Source organism: Mus musculus, chromosome 1 (assembly GCF_000001635.26).
Source record: "Mus musculus strain C57BL/6J chromosome 1, GRCm38.p6 C57BL/6J".
Taxonomy (NCBI): Eukaryota; Metazoa; Chordata; class Mammalia; order Rodentia; family Muridae; genus Mus; species Mus musculus.
Genome location: NC_000067.6, coordinates 83,970,693 through 83,994,101, shown reverse-complemented (window position 1 = coordinate 83,994,101; position 23,409 = coordinate 83,970,693). Strand labels below are relative to the sequence as shown.

The window sequence follows — 23,409 nt, the reverse complement described above, 5'->3', positions numbered from 1 at the left end:
CTGTTGGACTTTCTGGTCGATGTTCAGAAGCTTGTGTTATAGAGCCAGTGATATCTGAATGGGCTCTGTGGGATTAGAGTATGTGTCATCCACATTAATTTCCTGATAGTGAGTATTTTAATATGAATTCTATGCTTTTAAAGAAATACTACATTTAGGGTAAAGAAACATCATATGCACAACTTGCTCTTAAGTGATTAAGGAAGAAGAGAATGAAAGAGAGGAAGAGAGGGGAGGGATCGGGAAGTAGAGGAGAAAGTGAAGGTTGATGAACAGAAAACAAGAGAAAGATAAAAGGGCCATGAAGGAAGGGTATCAGGATGTTTTGTGCTATTCTTTCAACTTTTATATGAGTTTAAAAAGTATCAAAATAGAAAAAAATTATCAAATTATCTTTATAAGGAAAAATAACTTGCAATTACAAAGGAATCCACGTGGTGCACATCTTGAATGGTGCTTGGGTGATAATTATAACCCTATGTCTATGTCTATTCACTTACCGGTTTGGCTAACAGAGAAGATGGATTGGCTTCCCATAGCCCATGGATAACTGCAAGTTTAATCAGGTCTGCTGTTAGTGAAAACTGTTGTTACATATGTGTGCTTCCAACTTCAAATCCATGGGTAGTACTGAGTCATTATAGCTGCATGAAGTTTATGTAACCCTCTGTGCATATACCTAAAACCACAGGCTGTCTCTCTCTCTAGTGAGTGGTGATCAATATGTAAGTCTCCCCTAGCTCCTCCTTCAAAATTTCAGTATCCCTGATGCATTTGAATTTCAGCCCCATTTTTTAAATTTAAGTTTGGTTTTCTCATATTACAATTGTGTAAGAAAGAATTTGCACTTCACACAGAGTTACTAGATTCTATAATAAATTAAAGAAGATGAAACTATGCTTGCTTGCATAAAGGATTGTTTTAAACTCGAAATATTCTTTGTTCTTTGCTGCCTGCAACCGTTTGCTTATACACAAAGGACATTAACTTAAGATACTTTCTCCCAGAGGGCTTGAAGTGGCTCAAAATTAAAAAAACCAAAACCCAGTTATATTAAAGCCAAAAGTTATTTACCTGAGGAGAGAAAAATGCAAGACAAAAATCGATGAAGGGAATGGCATTGAGGATGGCATAGAGAATCGTAAAATCAGAGCTTTAGGTCAAAGAAGACTAATGTAAATGAACACAGAGGTATACACTAAGTTTGCACACAGTTAATCACCAAGATATGCTCTGATGCTTGGAGGGTAGCAAGCAGTGTGTGCATGCATGTGTGTGTGTGTGTGTGTGTGTGTGTGTGTGTGTGTGTGTTTCAGAAAAAACAAGGCTGGATTAGAGAAGTACAATAAGTCAACTACTCACCTATTGTAGATAACTAAAACATTTCCTTGTTACTAAAACTGAGAGAGTTGGGGAAATATTTATATACCAATTAAAATTAAAAGGCTTACTTGCGACATTTGGTTTTAAAAGCCTTTGAGTTATTTGATAGTCTACTGTAACACTAACCTCCTCTCTTCCTTGTCCCCCCCCACCCCCCACCCCACACAGAACCTCTGAGCAAGCTGGAATAAGGAGCCTGAGCAAGTGTGGAGTTGGTGTGCTCTGTGTGTACACAGGCAAGGCTTGACCACAGAAAACACATTGAGGGCTCCATGCAGCTGTTAAAAGAATTATGAAGATGGAAAGAAAATATTATATTTTATCCTACTTTTTCCTTGATTTGATTTATTTAATTCCATGGTTTGGGGAGATGTTTCCACAGATAAACTGCTTGCCATGCAAGCATGAGGAGCGGAGGTCAGATCCCCATGCAGAGTTGGGAAGAACCAGTTTTAGAACCAGAGGGTATGTGATGAGGTGTGTGTGCTTGTGTGTGTTTAAGAAGGGCATGATCTTGAGAGGGAGAAGACGACTTGGGGGAGGGGAATCTGGGAGAAACTCAAGTGATTGGAAAGCTTGGAAATAATCAAACACACAGTGTACATGTAAAAAAATTCTCAATGTATAAATGAACATTTAAAAATGGAAGTCTGCCCAATATTACATGGCATTATTTTTTTTTTTTAATTAGACAAAGGTGAGGGAACATGAATGCATTCACCTTTCTTTGAATAATAATAAAATGAAAACACTCTCCTAGGGTAGAAAGCTGCATCCTTAATTTTGCAGAGAATAGTCAGGAAATAGTTATTCTTGAAGAAGTGTTCATGTTTATATGCATAAGGAGTGCCATAAAGAGCTTAGAATTTTAGATTCTTACAACTTGTCATCTATAAACTCTCACTTGCTCTCATTATTTAACTTTATAGTATCTGAAATTTTGATAGAAGCAGGCTTTCGGCCAAGCTCATTGTTGGAAATATTGAATAAAGGAGAGCCATGAGATTCTATGTGATTTTTGTTAAATCTGACTTCCAGCCCAGTCATGTATTATCTGATCTAATTCTCTAAATTCTCAAACTAAATGTATGTTTATGCATACTTTCTATATGAAAACACATGTATGGCTGTGTGCTCCTGTGTGTGGGAGCCAGAGATTGATATTACATGTCTTTCTCAAACACATTCCACTTTGGTTCTTAATATTTTAATTAATTCTTTGAGATTTTGATTCTATTCACCTTCCTCTTGCAACCACTCTCACACTTGCTCTTCTGTGTGAGGGTGTCAGATCTTGAAGTTATAGACCGTTGTGAGATGCAATGTGGTTGCTGAGAAGTGAACCCAGTTCCTCTGGAAGAGCAGTCAGTGCCTGTAATCTCTGAGCTATATCTTTATTGAACCTAGAGCTTACCACTTTGACTATACAAGTTGTCCAGCAAGCCCCAGTGGTCATCCTCTCTCTCACAGCACTAGGGTTGCAAGTACATACTCTTACCTTTTGTACAAGAGAGCTAGGGAGCAAGCTTTTGTCCTCATTCTTAAAGGACAAACACCTTACCAACATACTATACTTCTAAAAGCAATTTTATAGGCAATAATTCTCTGCCTATGTACACCCACATATGTAAAATGTCCACAAATATAATAGCTATAAAGATTCACATAGCAATTAAATAAGTGGTCAGACTCTGGGGAAGTACAGCTTTTGAAATATGAAAGATTTTGTTTTTTATTCCAAGATTATACAGGCTTACTAGACAAGAATTCAAGCTGTATGAGTAACCAAAATTTTGTTGAATTCCTGAAGCTAAAATAGGACCACTGATGGCTCCAGACACTTGTGTTTGGTGTTGATGGCTTTGTCAATAGTGTGTGATATTACATTATTGCAGTGATTTGACTCTTCCCATTTGCCTACCATCATTTTTGCTGTCTCTTCTTAATCCCCTTTAGATTCCCCCAATTTCCTTTCCTCTCTCCCTCCTTCTTCTTCTCCTTATTTAGAGATAGAAACATCTCTATTTCTGATTCTCATTTTTCTCTTTCAATGACTAATAGAGAGAAATGTTTCATTCTTAATATTTTTAGTTGTAAGAGTTGGTCTTTGGGTCCAGATACCAAGGGTGAAAGCTACAAGATGTGATGGGGGGTTTGAACCAAACTAGAGCACTTTGTAAATTGAGAAACAGAGGTTCACAACCCAATGAACTCTCATAACCAATGCTTCATAATTATGTGACCATATATTACAAACTCACTTTTCTAGTTTGGTCTTTCAACATATTGCAGAGGGAAATTTTCTTCTTTTATATGAAGTAATATTGAGGAACAAAAGCAGCATTAGTAAACAGATGAAATTAAAGCCTTAGTAGTGACTTAGGCTATATACTTACAAGAGACTGCTTTTATCTTTATAATTGTCACTTGTGGAGGAATTCAGACCTGACCTCTAGACCTTGTGGCCTAATAAGGGACAGAAGTGCATTATTAGTAGTTTGTAGTAGGTACTTGTCTTATTGAACTTGTATGAGAATGACCCCTTTCAGTTTATAAAGAATTTGCTATCTTTGGGCTCAGGATGTAGCTAAGTTGGGAGAGTGCTTGCTTGGTCTGAACAAAACCCTGGGTTTGATTCCAGCACTGCATAAGCTACACATGGTAGTACATATTGGTAATTGTAACCTTTTTCAGCCTAGGCAGGCTGGTTCAGACCTTAAGCCACTGAGGCTGGGCCACCTGCTGTGCTGCTTCTCATTCCTCTCCTTTGATGTGACATGGCCTGCCACCTGCCTGAGGCCTCACTGGTTCTCCAAGACTTTTAGGAGTTAGCAGCAAACTGTGAATTTGGCAAGTTTCTGCTAAAAGGCTGTTCTGACAACTTCACATCTCTACATCAAGAAACTTGGCATGATTGGGGATGGGCTTCCCTCTTTATAAGCGCAGATTTTATTATTAAACATTTGAACCTTGAGCAGACTAGCATGTCTTGGTTCCATTATTTCTTGACCTCCTAGGTTCCCTCTTCTTTTTCAGCTCCAGGCTGCCTTCCAGGCTCAAACCCAGACATGAGAGCCTCAGGCTGGCTCCAATAGCTAATCCCAGCTAGCACTTAGGAATGTAGGCAAGAAGGTCATTCAAGGTAGTTCAAAGTCATAATCTGCTACAAAGTATACTTGAGGCTAGGCTGAGCTATTGAAAGGAAATAAAACTGTAATTCATGTAATGTATGTTAAATAGCCCCAAGAGTTGTTTCTGAGCTTTGAAACCTGGGGCTGAGAACATAGCAGAACAGACCAGGACATGCCCGGGCAAGCCCATCACCTCCCTAGCTCCCACCCCTCTGACCTAAGTTAAATGTTACAGGCTGCTGATGTTTAAATGGACCAATCATGTGAAACCGCGCCAATTCCTCCCCCAGCCCCACTCCTTTTCTATAAAACCCCCTAGCTTCCAAGCCTCGTGGTCGAATCCACTGTCTCCTGTTGTGTGAGATACGTTTCGACCCGGAGCTCCGCCATTAAAAAACCTCTTGTTGTTACATCAAGGTGTTGTGTTCTATTCGCGATTCTTGGGTGCACGCCGAATCGGGAGCTGAGTGGGGGTTTCCCCACTGAGTTCTTTCATTTGGAGGTTCCACTGAGATCTGCGTGACACCCAGGAACCCCGAAGGACCCCTTGGAGGTGCGTTTGTTTGTGTGAGTCTTGTTATGTTGTCTGTTGTCTAAGTGTCTAAGTGTGGCACTGCTGAATTTGTGTCTTAGTTTTTCAGTTCTGAGATTGTGGGTTTGAGCCCCACCTGTGTTACCAGTTCTGGTATTCTGTATTCTGGCAGCTGCCACTGCGGACCGTAAGGACCCTAGTGGCTGTGGGAAGACGACGGTCTATTTCCCCACAGGCTGCACCCTTGGAAGACATTCCGAGGGAGACCCTGGAGTGCCCGGGGTACGGAACAGTCAGGAGGACCTGGCTGTTGTCTGGCAGAGTGAAGAAGAGTGAGTGCTCTTCCTGCCAGAGGAGTGGAGCGGAATCCCACTCCATCAGAGGTAGCGTTTGGCTGGTTGTGTAAGTCCAGACGCAGACGAGTGTGCTTGGATGTCTTAGTGTTTTCCGTCTCTGTCATTGTGTTGTGTTTACTCTTATTCTTCACTATGGGACAGACCGTGTCTACTCCTTTATCTTTGACTAAGGACCATTGGACGGACGTTAGGGCTAGAGGACAAAATTTGTCAGTAAAAGTGAAGAAAAAGCCATGGATGACTTTCTGTTCCTCAGAATGGCCTGTTTTTGGAGTAGGTTGGCCAGCAGAAGGAACTTTTTACTTACCCACCATAAGGGCTGTGAAGGCCATTGTTTTTCAGGAAGGACCAGGGTCGCATCCAGACCAACAACCGTACATCATGGTATGGGAGGACTTGGCACGCTACCCACCCCCGTGGGTTCGCCCATTCCTCCCGCCTCTCCGCCCTGGCACCAAGATTCTAGCCATCCGAGAAAATGGTGAGAAAGAGAAACCGAAACCACCGCTCGGGAGAGATGATGATCGCAGCACACCAGTGACGAAACCCCCCAAGATCTATCCAGAGATTGAAGAACCCCCTGAGTGGCCCGATACCCCTCAACCCCCACCGTATGCTCCCCAGCCCCAACCTTCAGCTCCCTCGGGACCCCTGCCTCAGGCCCCGGCCGGAGGAGGGGGTCCCTCCACAGGAACAAGGAGCCGGCGAGGAGTCACCCCTGAGGGGCCTGCGGATTCAACTGTGGCGCTCCCCCTCAGGGCTATTGGGGCTCCCCCTGCCGATCCAAATAGTCTACAGCCCCTACAGTATTGGCCTTTTTCCTCTTCTGACCTTTACAACTGGAAAGCTCATCACCCCCCTTTTTCAGAAAACCCTGCAGGACTCACTGGGTTGGTTGAATCATTAATGTATTCACACCAGCCGACCTGGGATGACTGCCAGCAGCTTCTGCAGACTCTATTCACAACCGAGGAGAGAGAGAGGATTCTCCTCGAGGCTCGGAAAAATGTCCGAGACGAGGCTGGGCGCCCTGTCCAAACTCCAGCTGAGATAGATGAAGGATTTCCGCTAACCCGGCCCCGATGGGATTATAATACAGCATCAGGTAGGGAACGACTGTCCAATTATCGCCGGGTCCTAGTGGCGGGTCTCAGAGGTGCTGCCCGGCAGCCCACGAATCTGGCCAAGGTAAGAGAGGTTATGCAGGGAGCGACTGAGCCCCCCTCAGTCTTCCTTGAAAGGCTCATGGAGGCTTATAGGAGATATACCCCATTCGACCCCACGTCTGAGGGTCAAAGGGCCTCAGTAATTATGGCCTTCATTGGCCAGTCAGCTCCTGACATTAGGAAGAAGTTACAGCGAATTGAGGGCTTGCAGGATTACACCATAAGGGATGTAGTTAGAGAGGCAGAGAAAGTGTATCATAGGAGAGAAACAGAAGATGAAAAGTTAGAGAGAGAGAAAAGAGAGAAAAGAGAAGAGGAGGATAGGAGAGACAGGAGGCAAGAAAAGGTTTTGACTAGGATCCTGGCCGCAGTAGGAGAAAGAGATAATGGAAGAAGAGGTAGACAGTCAGGGAACCTGGGAGACAAAAGGCAGCAGGGACCAAGGAGACCCAGAGAAGGCGGGCAGCGCCTGGAGAGGAACCAATGCGCGTATTGCAAGGAAATGGGCCACTGGAAGAGCGACTGTCCGAAAAAAAAACAAGAGGTAAAGGTGCTTTCTCTTGGAGAAGATGAAGACTAGGGGGAACGGGGCTCGGCCCCCCTCCCCGAGCCTAGGGTAACTTTAGAAGTGGAGGGGACCCCTGTGGACTTTCTAGTTGACACGGGAGCCGAATTTTCAGTACTCAAAACACCTCTAGGTAAAGTAAAGAAAAATGAAAAAACCTTGGTGATCGGGGCCACGGGACAAAAATCGTATCCATGGACCACATCCCGAGTAGTAGACATAGGGCGAAATCGAGTAACTCATTCGTTTCTAGTCATTCCAGAGTGTCCTATGCCTTTATTGGGGAGAGACTTACTAACCAAGTTAAAAGCACAAATAACTTTCACCTCTCATCGACCGGAGGTTTTCTGGGGAATAAAAGCGCCCCAGACTCTAGAGCTGTCTTTACAACTAGGGGAGGAATATCGACTTTACCAAAATAAAGTAAAGCCCCCTGAGGGATTACAGGACTGGTTGAATCGATACCCCCAGGCGTGGGCAGAGACGGGAGGAGTGGGGATGGCAAAACTGGTCCCCCCCGTGGTGATTGAACTTAAGTCCGGGGCCACCCCTATAGGGGTCCGACAATATCCCATGAGCAGAGAAGCTCAAGAGGGTATACGCCCCCAAATTAACAAACTGCTCCAACAAGGGATTTTGGTCCCATGCAAATCCCCTTGGAACACTCCTCTACTTCCAGTAAAAAAACCAGGGACCAGGGACTTCCGTCCAGTACAGGACCTTAGAGAAGTCAACAAGAGAGTTCAGGACATACACCCCACGGTGCCAAATCCTTATAACCTCCTCAGCACCTTGCCACCTGGTCGGACATGGTACACAGTCCTGGATCTCAAAGATGCTTTTTTCTGTTTGAGGTTACACCCCAACAGCCAGCCCTTGTTCGCTTTCGAATGGCGAGACTCCGAGAGTGGACAAGCCGGACAGCTCACATGGACGAGGCTGCCTCAGGGATTCAAGAACTCGCCCACTTTGTTCGATGAAGCCCTACACCGAGATCTTGCTCTTTTCCGAGCCAATAACCCACAGGTGACTCTTCTGCAATATGTAGATGATCTGCTCCTAGCTGCAGAAACACGCGAGGACTGTGAAATTGGGACCCAAAACCTCCTGGGCGAGTTAGGTAAGCTGGGGTATCGGGCCTCTGCTAAAAAGGCTCAGTTATGCCAGATAGAAGTGACCTACCTAGGATATGTCTTGAGAGATGGACAACGGTGGCTCACAGAAGCCAGAAAACAAGCTGTTATGCAGATCCCGGCCCCAACCACTGCTCGCCAGGTAAGAGAGTTCCTGGGGACCGCCGGGTTTTGCAGACTCTGGATTCCCGGATTTGCCACACTGGCAGCTCCCTTATATCCACTAACCAAAGAGAAAGGGGAATTCACCTGGACCAGAGAACATCAGCTAGCCTTTGAAACTCTCAAAAAGGCACTGCTGCAGGCTCCGGCATTGGCCCTGCCAGATTTAAACAAACCTTTCACCCTATACATTGATGAAAGAAATGGAGTGGCAAGGGGAGTCCTTACCCAGGTTTTGGGACCATGGAAGCGCCCGGTAGCCTACTTATCAAAGAAACTGGACGCTGTGGCCAGTGGATGGCCCTCCTGCCTGCGAGCGATAGCAGCCACGGCTGTGCTAGTAAAAGATGCTGACAAACTGACTATGGGCCAGAATGTTACTATAGTGGCCCCACACTCTCTTGAGAGCATCATCAGGCAACCACCGGACCGCTGGATGACCAACGCCCGAATGACGCACTACCAGAGCCTATTGCTGACAGAGCGAGTAAGTTTTGCACCCCCAGCCATTCTCAACCCCGCCTCCTTACTACCTGAGGCTGACGAGGCCCCTGCACATAAGTGTGAAGAAATACTGGCAGAAGAGACTGGAATCCGGCCAGACCTCACAGACCAACCTTGGCCAGGGGCGATGACTTGGTTCACGGACGGAAGCAGCTTTGTGGTAGAAGGTAAGCGGAAGGCTGGGGCGGCAGTAGTGGATGGAAAGGCTGTCATATGGGCCAGCAGTCTGCCGGAGGGTACATCAGCTCAAAAAGCGGAACTAATCGCATTAATTCAAGCCTTAAGGCTGGCAGAAGGAAGGGCTCTTAATGTCTATACCGACAGCCGGTACGCTTTTGCCACGGCTCATGTACACGGAGCAATATACCGACACCGTGGACTGCTGACGTCTGCCGGCAAAAATATCAAAAATAAAGAAGAAATTCTCAGCTTATTAGAAGCTGTTCATTTGCCCCGTAGGGTGGCAATTATCCATTGCCCAGGACACCAGAAGGGAACTGGGCCCGTTGAAAAGGGAAATCAAATGGCAGACCAAGAAGCTAAAAAAGCAGCCCAAGGGCCAATGACTCTGGTGGTGAGAACCCAACAGCCCGCTGCTGAGGAAATAAATAAAAGAACCCTCACAGAAGAAGAGGGGCGAGATTACTTAGCTAACATACACCATCTGACTCATTTAGGAACTAAAAAATTACTAAAATTGGTTAGTAAGTCCCCCTATTACATTCCTGGATTAAAAGGAATTGTGGAAGAGATAGTAAAAAACTGCCGTGCTTGTGCACTTACCAACGCTGGGTCTAGCAGGCTCCAGGAAGGAAAACGACTGCGAGGAGACAGACCTGGAGCCTACTGGGAAACTGACTTCACTGAGGTGAAACCGGCTAGGTATGGAAATAAATATCTCCTAGTTTTTATAGACACCTTTTCAGGATGGGTCGAAGCGTTCCCCACCAAGAAAGAAACGGCTAATGTAGTGGTCAAGAAGATACTTGAAGAAATCCTTCCCCGCTTTGGGATACCTAAGGTAATGGGGTCAGACAACGGACCTGCCTTCGTCTCCCAGGTAAGTCAGGGATTGGCCAGACAACTGGGGACAAATTGGAAATTACATTGTGCATACAGACCCCAGAGTTCAGGACAGGTAGAAAGGATGAACAGAACGCTAAAGGAGACTCTGACTAAAATAGCCTTAGAATCCGGCGGAAGCGATTGGACAGCCGTTCTCCCTTATGCCTTGTTCAGGGTTCGGAATACACCTGGACCCCTTGGCCTAACTCCATTTGAATTAATGTATGGGGCGCCCCCACCCATTTTTATGACCGTAGGGGATAAGAATCGCCCGGATGTGTCTTTCTCTCCTTCTTCTAGTCTTTTGGCTCGATTAAAAGCTCTCGAAATAGTAAGAAAAGAGGTCTGGGAACAGCTAAAAGAAACCTATGTTGCTGGTGACACACAGGTGCCGCATCAGTTTGAAGTAGGAGACGCAGTCCTGGTGAGGAGACACCGAGCGGGAAACCTAGAACCGAGGTGGAAGGGACCCTACTTGGTGCTACTGACAACGCCCACCGCGGTCAAAGTGGAAGGAATCCCCACTTGGGTCCACGCATCCCACGTTAAGAGAGCACCCCCTGGAGTCAGCCATGATGAGTGGACTTTGGAGAAGACTACTAATCCTTTTAAGTTGCGCCTGCTTCGTAGGAGTGATCCCAAAAGACTTCAACCCCCACAGTCCTGTTCAACAAACGTGGGAGGTACTCAATGAGGGGGGTAGGGCTGTATGGACAATCGCCGAGGTACACCCTCTGTGGACTTGGTGGCCTGATCTTTTCCCTGACATCTGTAAGTTGGCTATAGGAGCCCCTCCTGGATGGGACTTGGAGGGGTACTCTGACATTCAGAGGGCACCTTTAACACCCCCTCCGTACGTAGAAAAACATTCGAGAGACCCATGGGGTGGTTGCTCTAACCAAAGGGATAGAAGTATGCTTCGAACCCATCCCTTCTATGTCTGCCCCGGACCCCACCGAAGTCAGTCCCTCAATCCAACGTGTGGAGGTAAGGCTGACTTCTTTTGTAAGAGCTGGGGTTGCGAGACTTCAGGTACAGCCCGCTGGAAGCCCTCCTCGAGTTGGGACTATATTAGAGTAACAGCCAACTATTCCCTAGCGTCTTATGTACCTGGAGGATTTGACCTAGACGAGTGTACTGACTGGTGCCATCCGCTCCGTGTCACCTTCACTGAACCAGGGAAGAGAGCTCTGGGATGGACAAAAGGGTATACCTGGGGTCTTAGGATTTACAAGGAAAGATATGATGAGGGATTATTGTTCACTATCAGATTAAAAATAGAGACCCCCTACAATCCTTTAGGCCCCCCAACCAAGTTCACACCCCTCACCCATACAATTACTCAGCCTACTCCAGTGATTGCGGACCCCCTTAATATGGCCGCTATCACCCAACCTCCCACTCCTCAGGTACCTCTAACTATTACCCCCGAGATTCCTTCAAGACAGAGGATGTTTAACCTAGTGAGAGGAGCCTTTTATGCCCTTAACAGAACTGATCCAAGCGCTACTGAGGACTGCTGGCTATGCCTGTCCTCGGGTCCGCCTTATTATGAAGGAATCGCCTTCAATGGAGATTTCAACAGAACCAGCAGCCATACTTCCTGCTCTTGGGGTACAGGACAAAAACTGACCCTGACTGAAGTATCCGCGAGGAATCCAGGTCTCTGTATAGGTACCCCACCTTCCACTCACAAACACCTATGCGGACAAATTCAGTCCGTGTCCAGAACGGAAGCTGATTACTATCTTGTACCTTCCCCGGTTGGATGGTGGGCTTGCAATACAGGACTTACTCCCTGTGTATCAACTAAGGTTTTTAATTCATCTCATGATTTTTGTGTCATGATCCAGCTGTTACCCCGTGTATATTATCACCCTGCATCCAGTTTAGAAGAAAGCTATGCGGGCCGGCGGTCAAAAAGAGAACCAATTACTTTAACCCTGGCTGCATTCATGGGAATAGGTATGGCAGTAGGAGTGGGGACGGGAGTGTCAGCTTTGATAGAAGGAAGACAGGGAATTCAGTCTTTGAGGGATGCTGTCAATGAAGACCTAGCGGCAATAGAGAAGTCCATAGACGCTTTAGAAAAATCTTTGACCTCCCTGTCTGAGGTAGTTTTACAGAACAGGAGAGGTCTTGATTTGTTGTTCCTAAAGGAAGGAGGACTGTGTGCTGCCCTTAAAGAAGAGTGCTGCTTCTATGCAGATCATACAGGAATAGTTAGAGACTCTATGCAGAAACTGAGAGAAAGATTAGAGCGAAGGAAACGGGAACGGGATGCTCAACGGGGGTGGTTTGAGTCGTGGTTTGAATCACGACCATCTTGGATAACTTCTTTAATTTCCGCTGTAGCCGGACCAATCCTTATGATATGCTTAGCTTTAGTTTTCGGCCCTTGTATAATAAATAGAGGAATGGCTTTCATCCAGAGTAAAATTGATACAGTAAAACTCATGGTTCTTCAAAGGCAATATCAACCTATAGTTCAGGTAGATGAAGAGTTAAGGGACACCGACCTCTAAAATTCTATGATTAGAATTAGTCTAAACAGAAGAAGAGGGGAATGAAAGGAAATAAAACTGTAATTCATGTAATGTATGTTAAATAGCCCCAAGAGTTGTTTCTGAGCTTTGAAACCTGGGGCTGAGAACATAGCAGAACAGACCAGGACATGCCCGGGCAAGCCCATCACCTCCCTAGCTCCCACCCCTCTGACCTAAGTTAAATGTTACAGGCTGCTGATGTTTAAATGGACCAATCATGTGAAACCGCGCCAATTCCTCCCCCAGCCCCACTCCTTTTCTATAAAACCCCCTAGCTTCCAAGCCTCGTGGTCGAATCCACTGTCTCCTGTTGTGTGAGATACGTTTCGACCCGGAGCTCCGCCATTAAAAAACCTCTTGTTGTTACATCAAGGTGTTGTGTTCTATTCGCGATTCTTGGGTGCACGCCGAATCGGGAGCTGAGTGGGGGTTTCCCCACTGAGTTCTTTCACTATCAGAGATCCTATCTTAAACAACAAAAAAATAATAAACAAAACCAAACAAACAAAACCAGAATGTATTATCTCTTGGATAAGAGATGAAAAACCAAAACCAAAACCTTGTTGTCTATGAGATCCGGTCATAGACTATGGAGGTATTAGTGCTATGTTGAAGCTAGCTCATATAATTCATTAAGCATTTTAAAATACTAGTAAACTAGTATGCTGTTCAGTTGCCTTTCAGCATATGTAGCATTGTCTACCTTTTCATCAATTATGTAGCTCTGTAAAAGATAACATTCTTATCATAAATTAAAGAAAAACCTTTCTGAACAAGCATGGAGAACGTCCTACTAAGAGATTCTAGCTGTCACATTCAATTTCATTCTCTTAAAGCCTCCTCAGGAGGTTTCTTTTGATGACCAGCAGCTTTATCCTTTCTGGAAAAAAAAATAGTTTGGAGATAATGTAATTTACATAAATGTCAGGATTGCTCAGACCCAGAGCCTGTTCAGTTAATGTCCTAGCTTCATTAATAAACACACAATTGACAAATCACACAGAGTGATTTGACAATTTTCCAAAAGTGGGAGATGATGGGTGGGTGCACACAGAGTGGGATGTGCAGGTACCAGTGTCAGAAGTGAGACTTGGGGTTGATCAGTATGGTCACGAACTTACCCTGTGGCCTTCTACTTAGAAAGATATTAGGAATACACAAGAAGGGTAAGGTGTTTTATAAGTATGAGAATAACTTTTATTTATAACTAAAATTACATAGTGGATGATGACTTGATACTGAAGAAGAGGTGGAGAAAGGTAAGACTGATAACAAATTTAAAGCATCACTGATTTGTAAAGAAATGTGTTGGTGAGATCACTAGTCTGACAGGAGCTCTGACTGTTATGTGTTGCAAATTTCTGCTCCAGACTGCACTTACAAAGCTGTTTAATATGTACTTAACAGGTTATATTTGGGAACAAATGTGTACATACAAATACATATATGAATGAATAAAAATCAATAAACAAAGGGACAAGAATTTGAAGGAGAGCAGAGAGGGGTATAAGGAAAGGCTTGTAGGGAAGAAAGGGAAGGGAGAAATGATGTATTTAAAATACAATCTCAAAGATAAAGAGCTAACTATTTTGGAAAATGACATCATGACAAATAAACTTATACTTTGAAATTGCTTTAGATTCAAAGAAATACTGCAAATTTACTATAAAGGGATTTCTCATATCCTCACCCCAGTTTCTCTTTGTAAGAACTAGTCTTTGCTTATTAATCAGGAATTTGCTACCGATATCCTCTATTACACTGGAATAGTGCACACATCATAGTTGATGAGTTCAGTCATACTGGCAGATTACTATCAGTTGAAGTCTATGAATGATTCTTATTTGTACAGTTTTCAAGTAAGTGTAATTTTTTTGTCCCTTTTAATTTCTAGAGTCCCATTCAGAATCCTACAGTATTTACACAGCATACATTCTTGGATCTCTCTTTGATGAGAGAGTTACTAAATTTTGGTGACGTCCATTATGACTGATACTCATTCTGTATATACAAAAATAATCTCAATTGCAATTGGACACTTTGATCATGTTTAGACTAGGGTTGTGGGAATTGAGAAGTAGGATATCATGAGTTTTATTTTTATATGTATGTTTTTGTGCAAATATGTACACACATCAGTGCAGGCATACATGGAAGGTGAAAAGGGTCATCAGATTTCCTGTATCTGGGGATAAACACAGCTTTGAACCACTAGATGTGGGTGCAGAGAACTGAGCGTGGGTCCTTTGGAAGAGCAGTGAACACTCTTAGAGGCTGAGCCATGTCTAGCCCACAGTTCACAGGCATCATACCAATGACGCATGACAAATCACTGCTGATGTTGACTCTGATCACCACTGAAGGAATTGGTTCTTAGGCTTCTCTATTGCAACATCGCGCTCACATCTACCTCTCCATTCCACACTGCCCTTCTTGGAAGAAGTCACCATGCACACACACACTTAACTTCACCTTCTTGAGGGTCCAGTCTTTATGCAAATTATTTGGAATCCCATGTGCATCATTTACTATATACATTTATGTGGATATAATTCTATGCTGTAGGGGGTAATCCAATGTTAAGCAAATGATACTTAAACATTTTCTCAGCTATGCATTGTGGATTTCATTTGTCTCAATACTACACTATCTAAAAGATGCTGGGATTTCTAAGCTGGCGTGTACATTTCATATCAGAAAGCTGTTGATGATGAAAAGTCTTGTTAATGTATCAACATTTCTGTATTTGTATAATCTAGATTACATCTTTTAGTATTGAAATTATAAAGCTTTTTTATGTACAAAATTATATATACTTACTTATGAGACATTTTTTGCAGAGAAGAAGTGAGAGAATCCCAAGTACACAAGGAGAAAGAAACATGGTCACAACTGACTAAAGAGTCTCTAAAACCAGGGAAAGGTCAGGGATTGGAACATGCTGAAGACAGCAACTAGGAGATATACTGCAGACTGTAGTGTAAAAGAGCACAAATTCAGGTCATTTGAGTCTCTTTCCCTTTTTATCTCTGTCTGTCTCTGTATCTGCCTCTGTCTCTGTCTGTCTCTCTCTGTCTCTGTCTGTCTCTGTCTCTCTCTGTGTCTCTGTCTCTGTCTCTCTCTCTCTCCCCCTCTCTCTCTCTCTCTCTCTCTCTCTCTCTCTCTGTGTGTGTGTGTGTGTGGCATGTGATTGGTGCACATATGTTGGTACATGCATATGACGACCAGATACTGACATGGGTGTTTTTCTTAATCACTCTCGTCAGGGTCTCTTACTAAAGCTGCAGCTGGCTAGTTTACCTAGTTCAAACAGCCATCTATAGCTGAGGATTATCACCACATAAGCATGACAGTACACATGACTTTATTTGGTCACTCATCCTCATACATGCTCAGACTTGAGCCATCTTTTCAGCTCTAACAGTTCATATTAAATTCTCAAATTATAATAACTGGCCTGCAGAATCCTACAGAGTTTAATGTTTGGGACATACATGTAATTGTTATTTCAAGAAAACATTTGTTTCTAGTAAATACTTGGAAATGAAGGCATTGGATAATGCCAGTTCTATCTGAAGGTTGTAAGTTCAATAAATTTCAAATAAGCATTTGCATGAAGCATGAAAAGAAAAATAAAAGTCCTGCAACATTTGTATTATTGGACTACAACACTAATTCCAGAGTATGATAATATCAAACAAAAAGTTCAGATTCTTAATATCTTACCAATTTTGTAGGTATCAAAAATTATAAAAAGCGAGTGTCGAACTCAGAGGAAAATGAGTCTTGTCAAGAAAATATTGACTGTAAAGTGTTTTTTTTTTCAAACTGCCATTCTGGATGGATCTCCTTGTGTTTTGCTCCCATAAGACACTGGCACTCTCAGGGAAAGCCTCATGAGGTGAGGCTAATAGTAATATGCCAGCATTTGTGAGTCATCTTTTTCCACAGACCAGAAAGACAATGACTCCTAACTCTTTTTTTTTTCTTTTTGGTTTTTCAAGACAGGGTTTCTCTATGTAGCCTTGGCTATCCTGGAACTCACTCTGTAGACCAGGCTGGCCTTGAACTCAGAAATCCCCCTGCCCCTGCCTCCTAAGTGCTGGGATTAAAGGCGTGCACCACCACTGCCCAGTTGACTCCTAACTCTATAAACAGTATGAGCTATTTGGGAACTTTGAAGAGCTCTATGGCTAAACTTTGAAGAAATCTGTAGATAGGCCTCCCAGCACAAACGTACAAAGCATCAAGTAGGCACAGGAACTCTTCCCAAATTACTGAACATGTTTGTAATTTTCTCATATAAGCAAGGAGCTGCAGAGAGGGTAGAGCTTGTCTGAACTGAAATGGCCTGACTTGCTGCTAAGCCAAAGGAGGTTTATAGTAAGTCACCTGTGCAGTTGTGAGAGGTGGACCCCAATGTCTCTGTGACCTCTTAAGCCAGGTGTTAATCATCTTACCTTATCTCAGAGGAGCTACTAGCACCAAGCTGGAAAACTTTCACAAGGTAGAGATGGAAATGTTCAGTTATTTGCAGTCTGAGGACAATGTCTAGACTGTGCTAAGCAGTGAAACTTATTAACATGATGAAAGTTTCAATGTAGTGCAATTCAACATGTTTTGCAATTATGTTCTTATTGATCACACTAACAATATGCAAACACAATTTTAAAAATATTTAATAAAAATCAAATTAATAAAGAAGCTTGAGAAAAAAATACAAACTCTACAAATTTAAGATTTTTTTTGGGTGGGTGTGATGAGATGATAAAGAAATGCCTGTCATTGTTTCTCACAGCACCGTGCACTGTGCCTTGTTTGAGTCAACAGAAGAGCTGAGGCCTGTGGGCTACAGAAGACAGTCTTAGATGAAAGGGGGTATGTCAGACACCTTCAGTACAGCAACCAAAGTGGCATATGTTAGTAACAGAAATAATTGCCCTCTCCCAATGTTGCTCAGTTACAAGACTTGATTCAGCAAGTCCCACTGTTCACCATAGTTTAGAGAAGTTGTCAATAGAACTGAAGTGGGCTTGATTTGAGCTATTTGGGAACTTCGAAGTACGTAAAGTCAGAAAGAATTTCTATGGTATTCCAAGCAGTTTTTACAAGTAAGTTACATATCCATGTAAAATTTTTCTGTATTCAGAAACACTCAAGCTAATGAGGGTGATAGTCACGACCAGCTTTCATGAGCTTATATTCAGCATCTCTGAATGTCTTCTTCTCAGAGTGTCACCTGGTAAAGATTATTCAAAGATGGGCACTCGTTCATTCAAGTGCTCTAAAAGAAATTGGGATTGGATTCATATCCATTCATGTAATTGTTAGAAGGTAATAGCATAAAATGTTATTAAGATGATAATTTCAAAACTACATAATGGATTCCCACATGGTCCTTCCTCGGCTTCCACAGTTAGAATCCCACATTCAAGTTGATATTATCTGGAGTCCAAGCCAACTGCTCCTCTGCTACATCACTTACAAGCAAATCCAGGTCAACGTGGTTTTCACTAGGAAGCATTGCAAAGCTCATGCCTAAAAACATAAGGACTTTCAGGCAAACAAGATCATCATAAGACGATCACACTACAGTAACTGAAAGTAAGTCAATAGCTTTACCTAACCTTTGATAGAAACTTTATTTCAAAAGTCATATAATTATGTAAGTGGCTGTCACAAATATCAAATTCTATAGGTATGAATGGATGCCAAAACTTGATGTTTTAAGATGAGTGTGGTGGCTCATGCTGGTAATCACAGTACTTGGGAGATGGAGGCATGGAGACAGACATTGCAAGGATGTGTGTGGTTACATGACATTCAAGGTCATCTGATCCCATTTCTAGAAAATAACAAACAACACCCCAAACAAAAATTATCTTATTATTTTACTATCTTTGATATTACAGATAAGGTAGATATTTTTAATTTTTTAAATTTGAGACAGGATATTAAAGTTCAGTGGTTTGTCATATACATGAATACATACACATGTATATATTAGCTACAGATATGCATATATAATATACAGTCTCTTAATAAGTAATGTGAGACAAGTAGGAAGTTACTCACTAAAGAATTATAAGAAAGTAAAAAAGTTACAAGTCCCTTAGAAAGCATTTCTGCTGTTTTTATCTTTACAGATGTAATGGCTACCCTTAGTTGTCAACTTAATATACTAGAGGGAAAGAAACCTCAGCTGAAGGACTGACTCCATCAGATTGGCCTGTGCACATGTCTGTGGGCATTTTGATTGTTGATTGATGAAGGAAGGGCCCTGCCCACTGTGGGTAGCACCATCTCTAGCCAGATCAGCCTGAGAGATAGCTGAACCAGAAAGCAAGTCAGTAAGAGCGCTCTTCTGTGTCCTTTGCTGTAAGCTTCTACTTTGAGTTCCTGCCTTGTTTTCCCTTGATGAGAAACCAGAAAGACAAAATAAGCCCTTTCCTCTCCAGAGTGGTTTTGATCATGGTGTTTATCACAGCAACAGAAGCAAACTGGAATGCCTGAGAAGTAGGGAAGAAGTTTATCTGCTGAGAGGGAGTGGTACTGTGAGCTTGGAGTTAGCCAGAAGAACTGGGGGAGTCTGAAATAGCCCCACTCAGGTATCAGATTTGAAATAGACACTCATTAGCAGTTCTCAGTGCTAATTTCTTTCAGGATCCTGAATCAGATAGGAAAATGAAATAACAATGTTATGAGGCTGGAGGTTGGGATAAGACATAACACTCATTTTAAGGAAGAAAAATGTGGATTAGGAAAAAAGTCTAGAAACTCATGGCACAGTTCCATGCCAGGAGACAAGTAGAACATTCTTGATTAAAATTTCAAGTAGGTTAATATATGTAAGAGAAAAATAGTACATTAATCTATGTCATGTAAAGAAGATCAAAGATGAGCATCTACTTATGACCTTTAATAGGTAAATTTAAGTTAAGGATGCTCTGGAAAAATATGCAGGGGAACTATTAAAATTATCATCCACATATAGAACACATATAGACCTTCAAATGCATGGTTTGATTTTTAGAAAAACAATGAAAAACAATATATGATGTTTCTATATTAAAAAATATATATGTAAGGCAAAGGACACTGTCAATAGGACAAAATGGCAACCAACAGACTAGGAAAATATCTTTACCAACCCTACATTCGAAAGAGGCCTAATATCTAATATGTACAAAGAATGTAAGAAGTTAGAGTCAAGAGAACCAAATAACCCTATTAAAAATGGGGTACAGAACTAAACAAAGAATTCTCAACTGGGGAATATCGAATGGCAGAGAAGCACCTAAAGAAATGTTCAACATCCTTAGTCATCAGGGAAATGCAAATCAAAACAATCCTGAGATTCTACCTCACACCAGTCAGAATTAGTCTAAGATCAAAAACTCAGGTGATAGCAGATGCTGGCAAGGATGTGGAGAAAGAGGAACACTCTTCCATTGCTAGTGGGATTGCAAGCTGGTACAGCCACTCTGCAAATCAGTTTGGCAATTCCTCAGAAAGATAACCAGAAGATGCTCCAACATGTAATAAGGTCACATGCTCCACCATGTTCATAGCAGCCTTATTTATAATAACCAGAAGCTGGAAAGAACCCAGATGTCCTTCAACAGAGGAATGAATACAGGAATTGTAGTACATTTATACAATGGAATACTACTCAGCTCTATTAAAATCAATGAATTCATGAAATTCTTAGGCAAATGGATGGAACTAGAAAGTATTATCCTGAGTGAAGTAGCCTAATCACAAAAGAACACACATGGTATACACTCACTGATAAGTGGATATTAGCCCAGAAGCTCAGAATACCCAAGATACAATTCACAGACCACATGAAACTTAAGAAGAAGCAAGACCAAAGCATGTATACTCGAGTCCTTCTTAGAAAGGGGAACAAAATACCCACAGGAGGAGATACAGAAACAAAGTATGGAGCAGAGACTGCCCCACCTAGGGAACCATCCCACATATAGTCACCAAACCCAGACACTTTTGTGGATGCCAACTAGCACTTGCTGACAGAGGCCTGTTATAGCTGTCTCCTGAGAGTCTTCACCAGTGCTTGTCAAATACAGAAGTGGATCCTCGAAGCCTACAGTTGGGTTGAGCAAAAGATCCCCCAATGTAGTAGCTAGAGAAAGGACCCAATGAGCTGCGGGGTTAGCAGCCTCATAGGAGGAACAACAATATGAACTAACCAGTACACCCAGAGCTTCCCAGGGACTAAATCACCAATGAAAGGGTACACATGGTCGGACTCATGGCTCCAACTGCATGTATAACAGAGGATGGCCTAGTTGGTCATCAATGGGAGGAGAGGTCTTTTGTCCTGAGAAGGCTCAGTGCCCCAGTGTAGGGGAATGCCAGGACAGGGAAGTGGTGGTGGGTGGGTTGGTGAGCAGGGGGAGGGGAATGGGACAGGGGGTTTTCAGAGGGGAAACTAGGAAAGGGGATAACATTTGAAATGTAAATAAAGAAAATGTCTAATAAAAAAAGTAAAGATAATTTCAATGTAAAAAATAAAATATATAAATGAGTAATTAGAAGGAAAGATGTCAGCTTTGAACTAATTGACTATAATAATGAGCAAATTAATTAAATCTCTTAACTGAAAGTCAAAATCTCAAATCAAAGTATAGAAATTAAGTATAGTAACAAAAGATGAATTTACATTAAAAGAGATAAAGGTTTAGCATAAAAATAGGAAGAATATTATAATTCAAAATCTTAAAAGAAAAATTCTACATTATGAATATTAGGGATTTAACAAATGGAATCAATAGTACAAGAAAATTTCCCTCAAGTAATATTTAAAATCCCATATAATAGAAAATGGTTTAAAATTCAATAAAATTACTATAAAATTTTTAGACAAAAAAATCTAATCAAACACACATAAATATTTGCTTAAAATTAATATGGAATTTACTAAAACATCATAAACATGAGATGTCTTTTAAAGGTTTATTTTACTTCTATGTGTATGTGAGTGTGTTTGTGTGTGTGTGTATGTGTGTGTGTGTGTGTGTGTGTGTGTGTGTGTGTGTGTAGTTGCCTGAGGAGGCCAGAAAAGGTCTATGACCTTAGTGGTTGAGTCATCTCTCCAGCACAACATGGTAAATTTTTATTATGTCACTGAAATTTTTCAGTTGAAAATGAAGTTGTTTAAATATAAATGATATCATATGGGTATTTTCTGATTAATTTATTGGATTGGTAACATAAATACACAAACATACAATTTTCTTTAGTATCTGTGCAATCTTTGTAAAATTTGTTTCTATTAAACTATAAAAAAATCCAAAAGAACCTAATTAGCTAACACTCTATAAAGCATTCTATAATTTCTACTATTCTTGAAAATCTTAGAAAAGGTTCCAACACAAAGGGTGATTAAAATAATTCTAGTGACGTCAGATCAAATACGTAAAAATTTAGTATCTAAGAGGAAATTTAAAATACTGACATTTTAAAAGAGTTATCCTCTCATAACCCATCATTTCAGTATTTTTAAGATAAATAAGAGTTATAGCCCAGTTACTATAGGGCTTGCCTACCATTTGTACAATCCCAGTTTTGAGACCTAGCAACTACAAGATAATCAGAACGACAAGGCATGATAATCAGAGGACAAGTTCCAAGTCATCCTCAGCCACATGGGTAGTTCCAGGTTATCCCAGTGGATAGGTGATCTTGTCTTACTCTGGCAATCCTCCTGATTTAACCCCCTAAGTGCTGGGATTGCAAGTGCCAGCTTCCATAGTGGATAATCAAAGATCATCTGCAACTTTCCACTCTACATCCTTAGTCCCAGGTGCTAGGGTTACAGAGATGTGTCACACATAGCTACTAACTCATATTTAAAGTGTGTTCACCCCCTCTTCTTAATTCCATATGATTTTACCTTCACTCTTAGGAGAGGAGGTTTTTACTGGCCATACTGGAGGATGGTGGCCCTGCTTTGTACCACAATGGGCCCACTGGAAAATGGCAGCCCTGCTTTGTATCACAATGGCCCCCACTGGATGATGGCTGACCACGCTTTTTATTACCTGTCTTCTTTATACTCACATTCAATCCTACTGAATGTTCTTGAATGTTCAGACACAAAACATTCACACTGGGTGTTTTACAAGCATGGCTTGGCTTTTGTTTCTGATCTGCTTTGGGAAATGGTGGGACTGAAGCTCGTGGTTGTGCAGCATTGGCCATTTCTTTTCAGGGAGAGCCAGCTTTTATGAGTATTTCAACCAGGTACCTTGATAGCTCAGCTGGACAGCACTGGCCATACGTACATCCAGGGACAGTTCTGTGTCACTTGCTAATTTACTTCAGGGGGATTGCCACTCTATTCTGTCAGCTGATGCACACAGAGACTTCTTCCCCTTTATAGCAGGCCAGCTCATGCAGACCTCCATCTGGCTCCTTAAGGGGAACATTTGCAACGAGAGTAAGATACGCTCAGTGGGTAGGGCAACCCTTGACTTGTGTGAAATGAGGTCACCGATGTTTCTTTGAGATGTGCTTCAATTTGGACAAAGCAATTCCAGAGATGGGGAACATCTTCACATTTATTGATCACAGGCAATTCCGAATGACTTATAACTGTTCCTTAAAGGCTGGCTGTGAATTTAAACAGCTGCTGCATGTGCTGGGGATGACAGAGTCAATTTGGCTTCCTTGGAAGAGTGTTCCCACTGTTTCGTGGGGAGGATTAGAGAAGCATGTCTAATCAAATTGTCTCTCAGTAATGCAGTCCTTTAAAACAGTCTGGTCTAGCGGGAACGTTCTTGGCTTTTAAAAATGGTGCCCTTTGGATAATCTAGAGAGTGGCTTATCATGATGCTGTGA

At 42.3% G+C, this 23,409-nt stretch overlaps 1 pseudogene; it reads left to right on the top strand.

Annotated features, from left to right (window-relative positions):
* The first annotated feature begins 5,534 nt into the window (after positions 1-5,534).
* Positions 5,535-10,809, top strand: Gm51636 (annotated as a pseudogene).
* Positions 10,810-23,409: the final 12,600 nt, after the last annotated feature.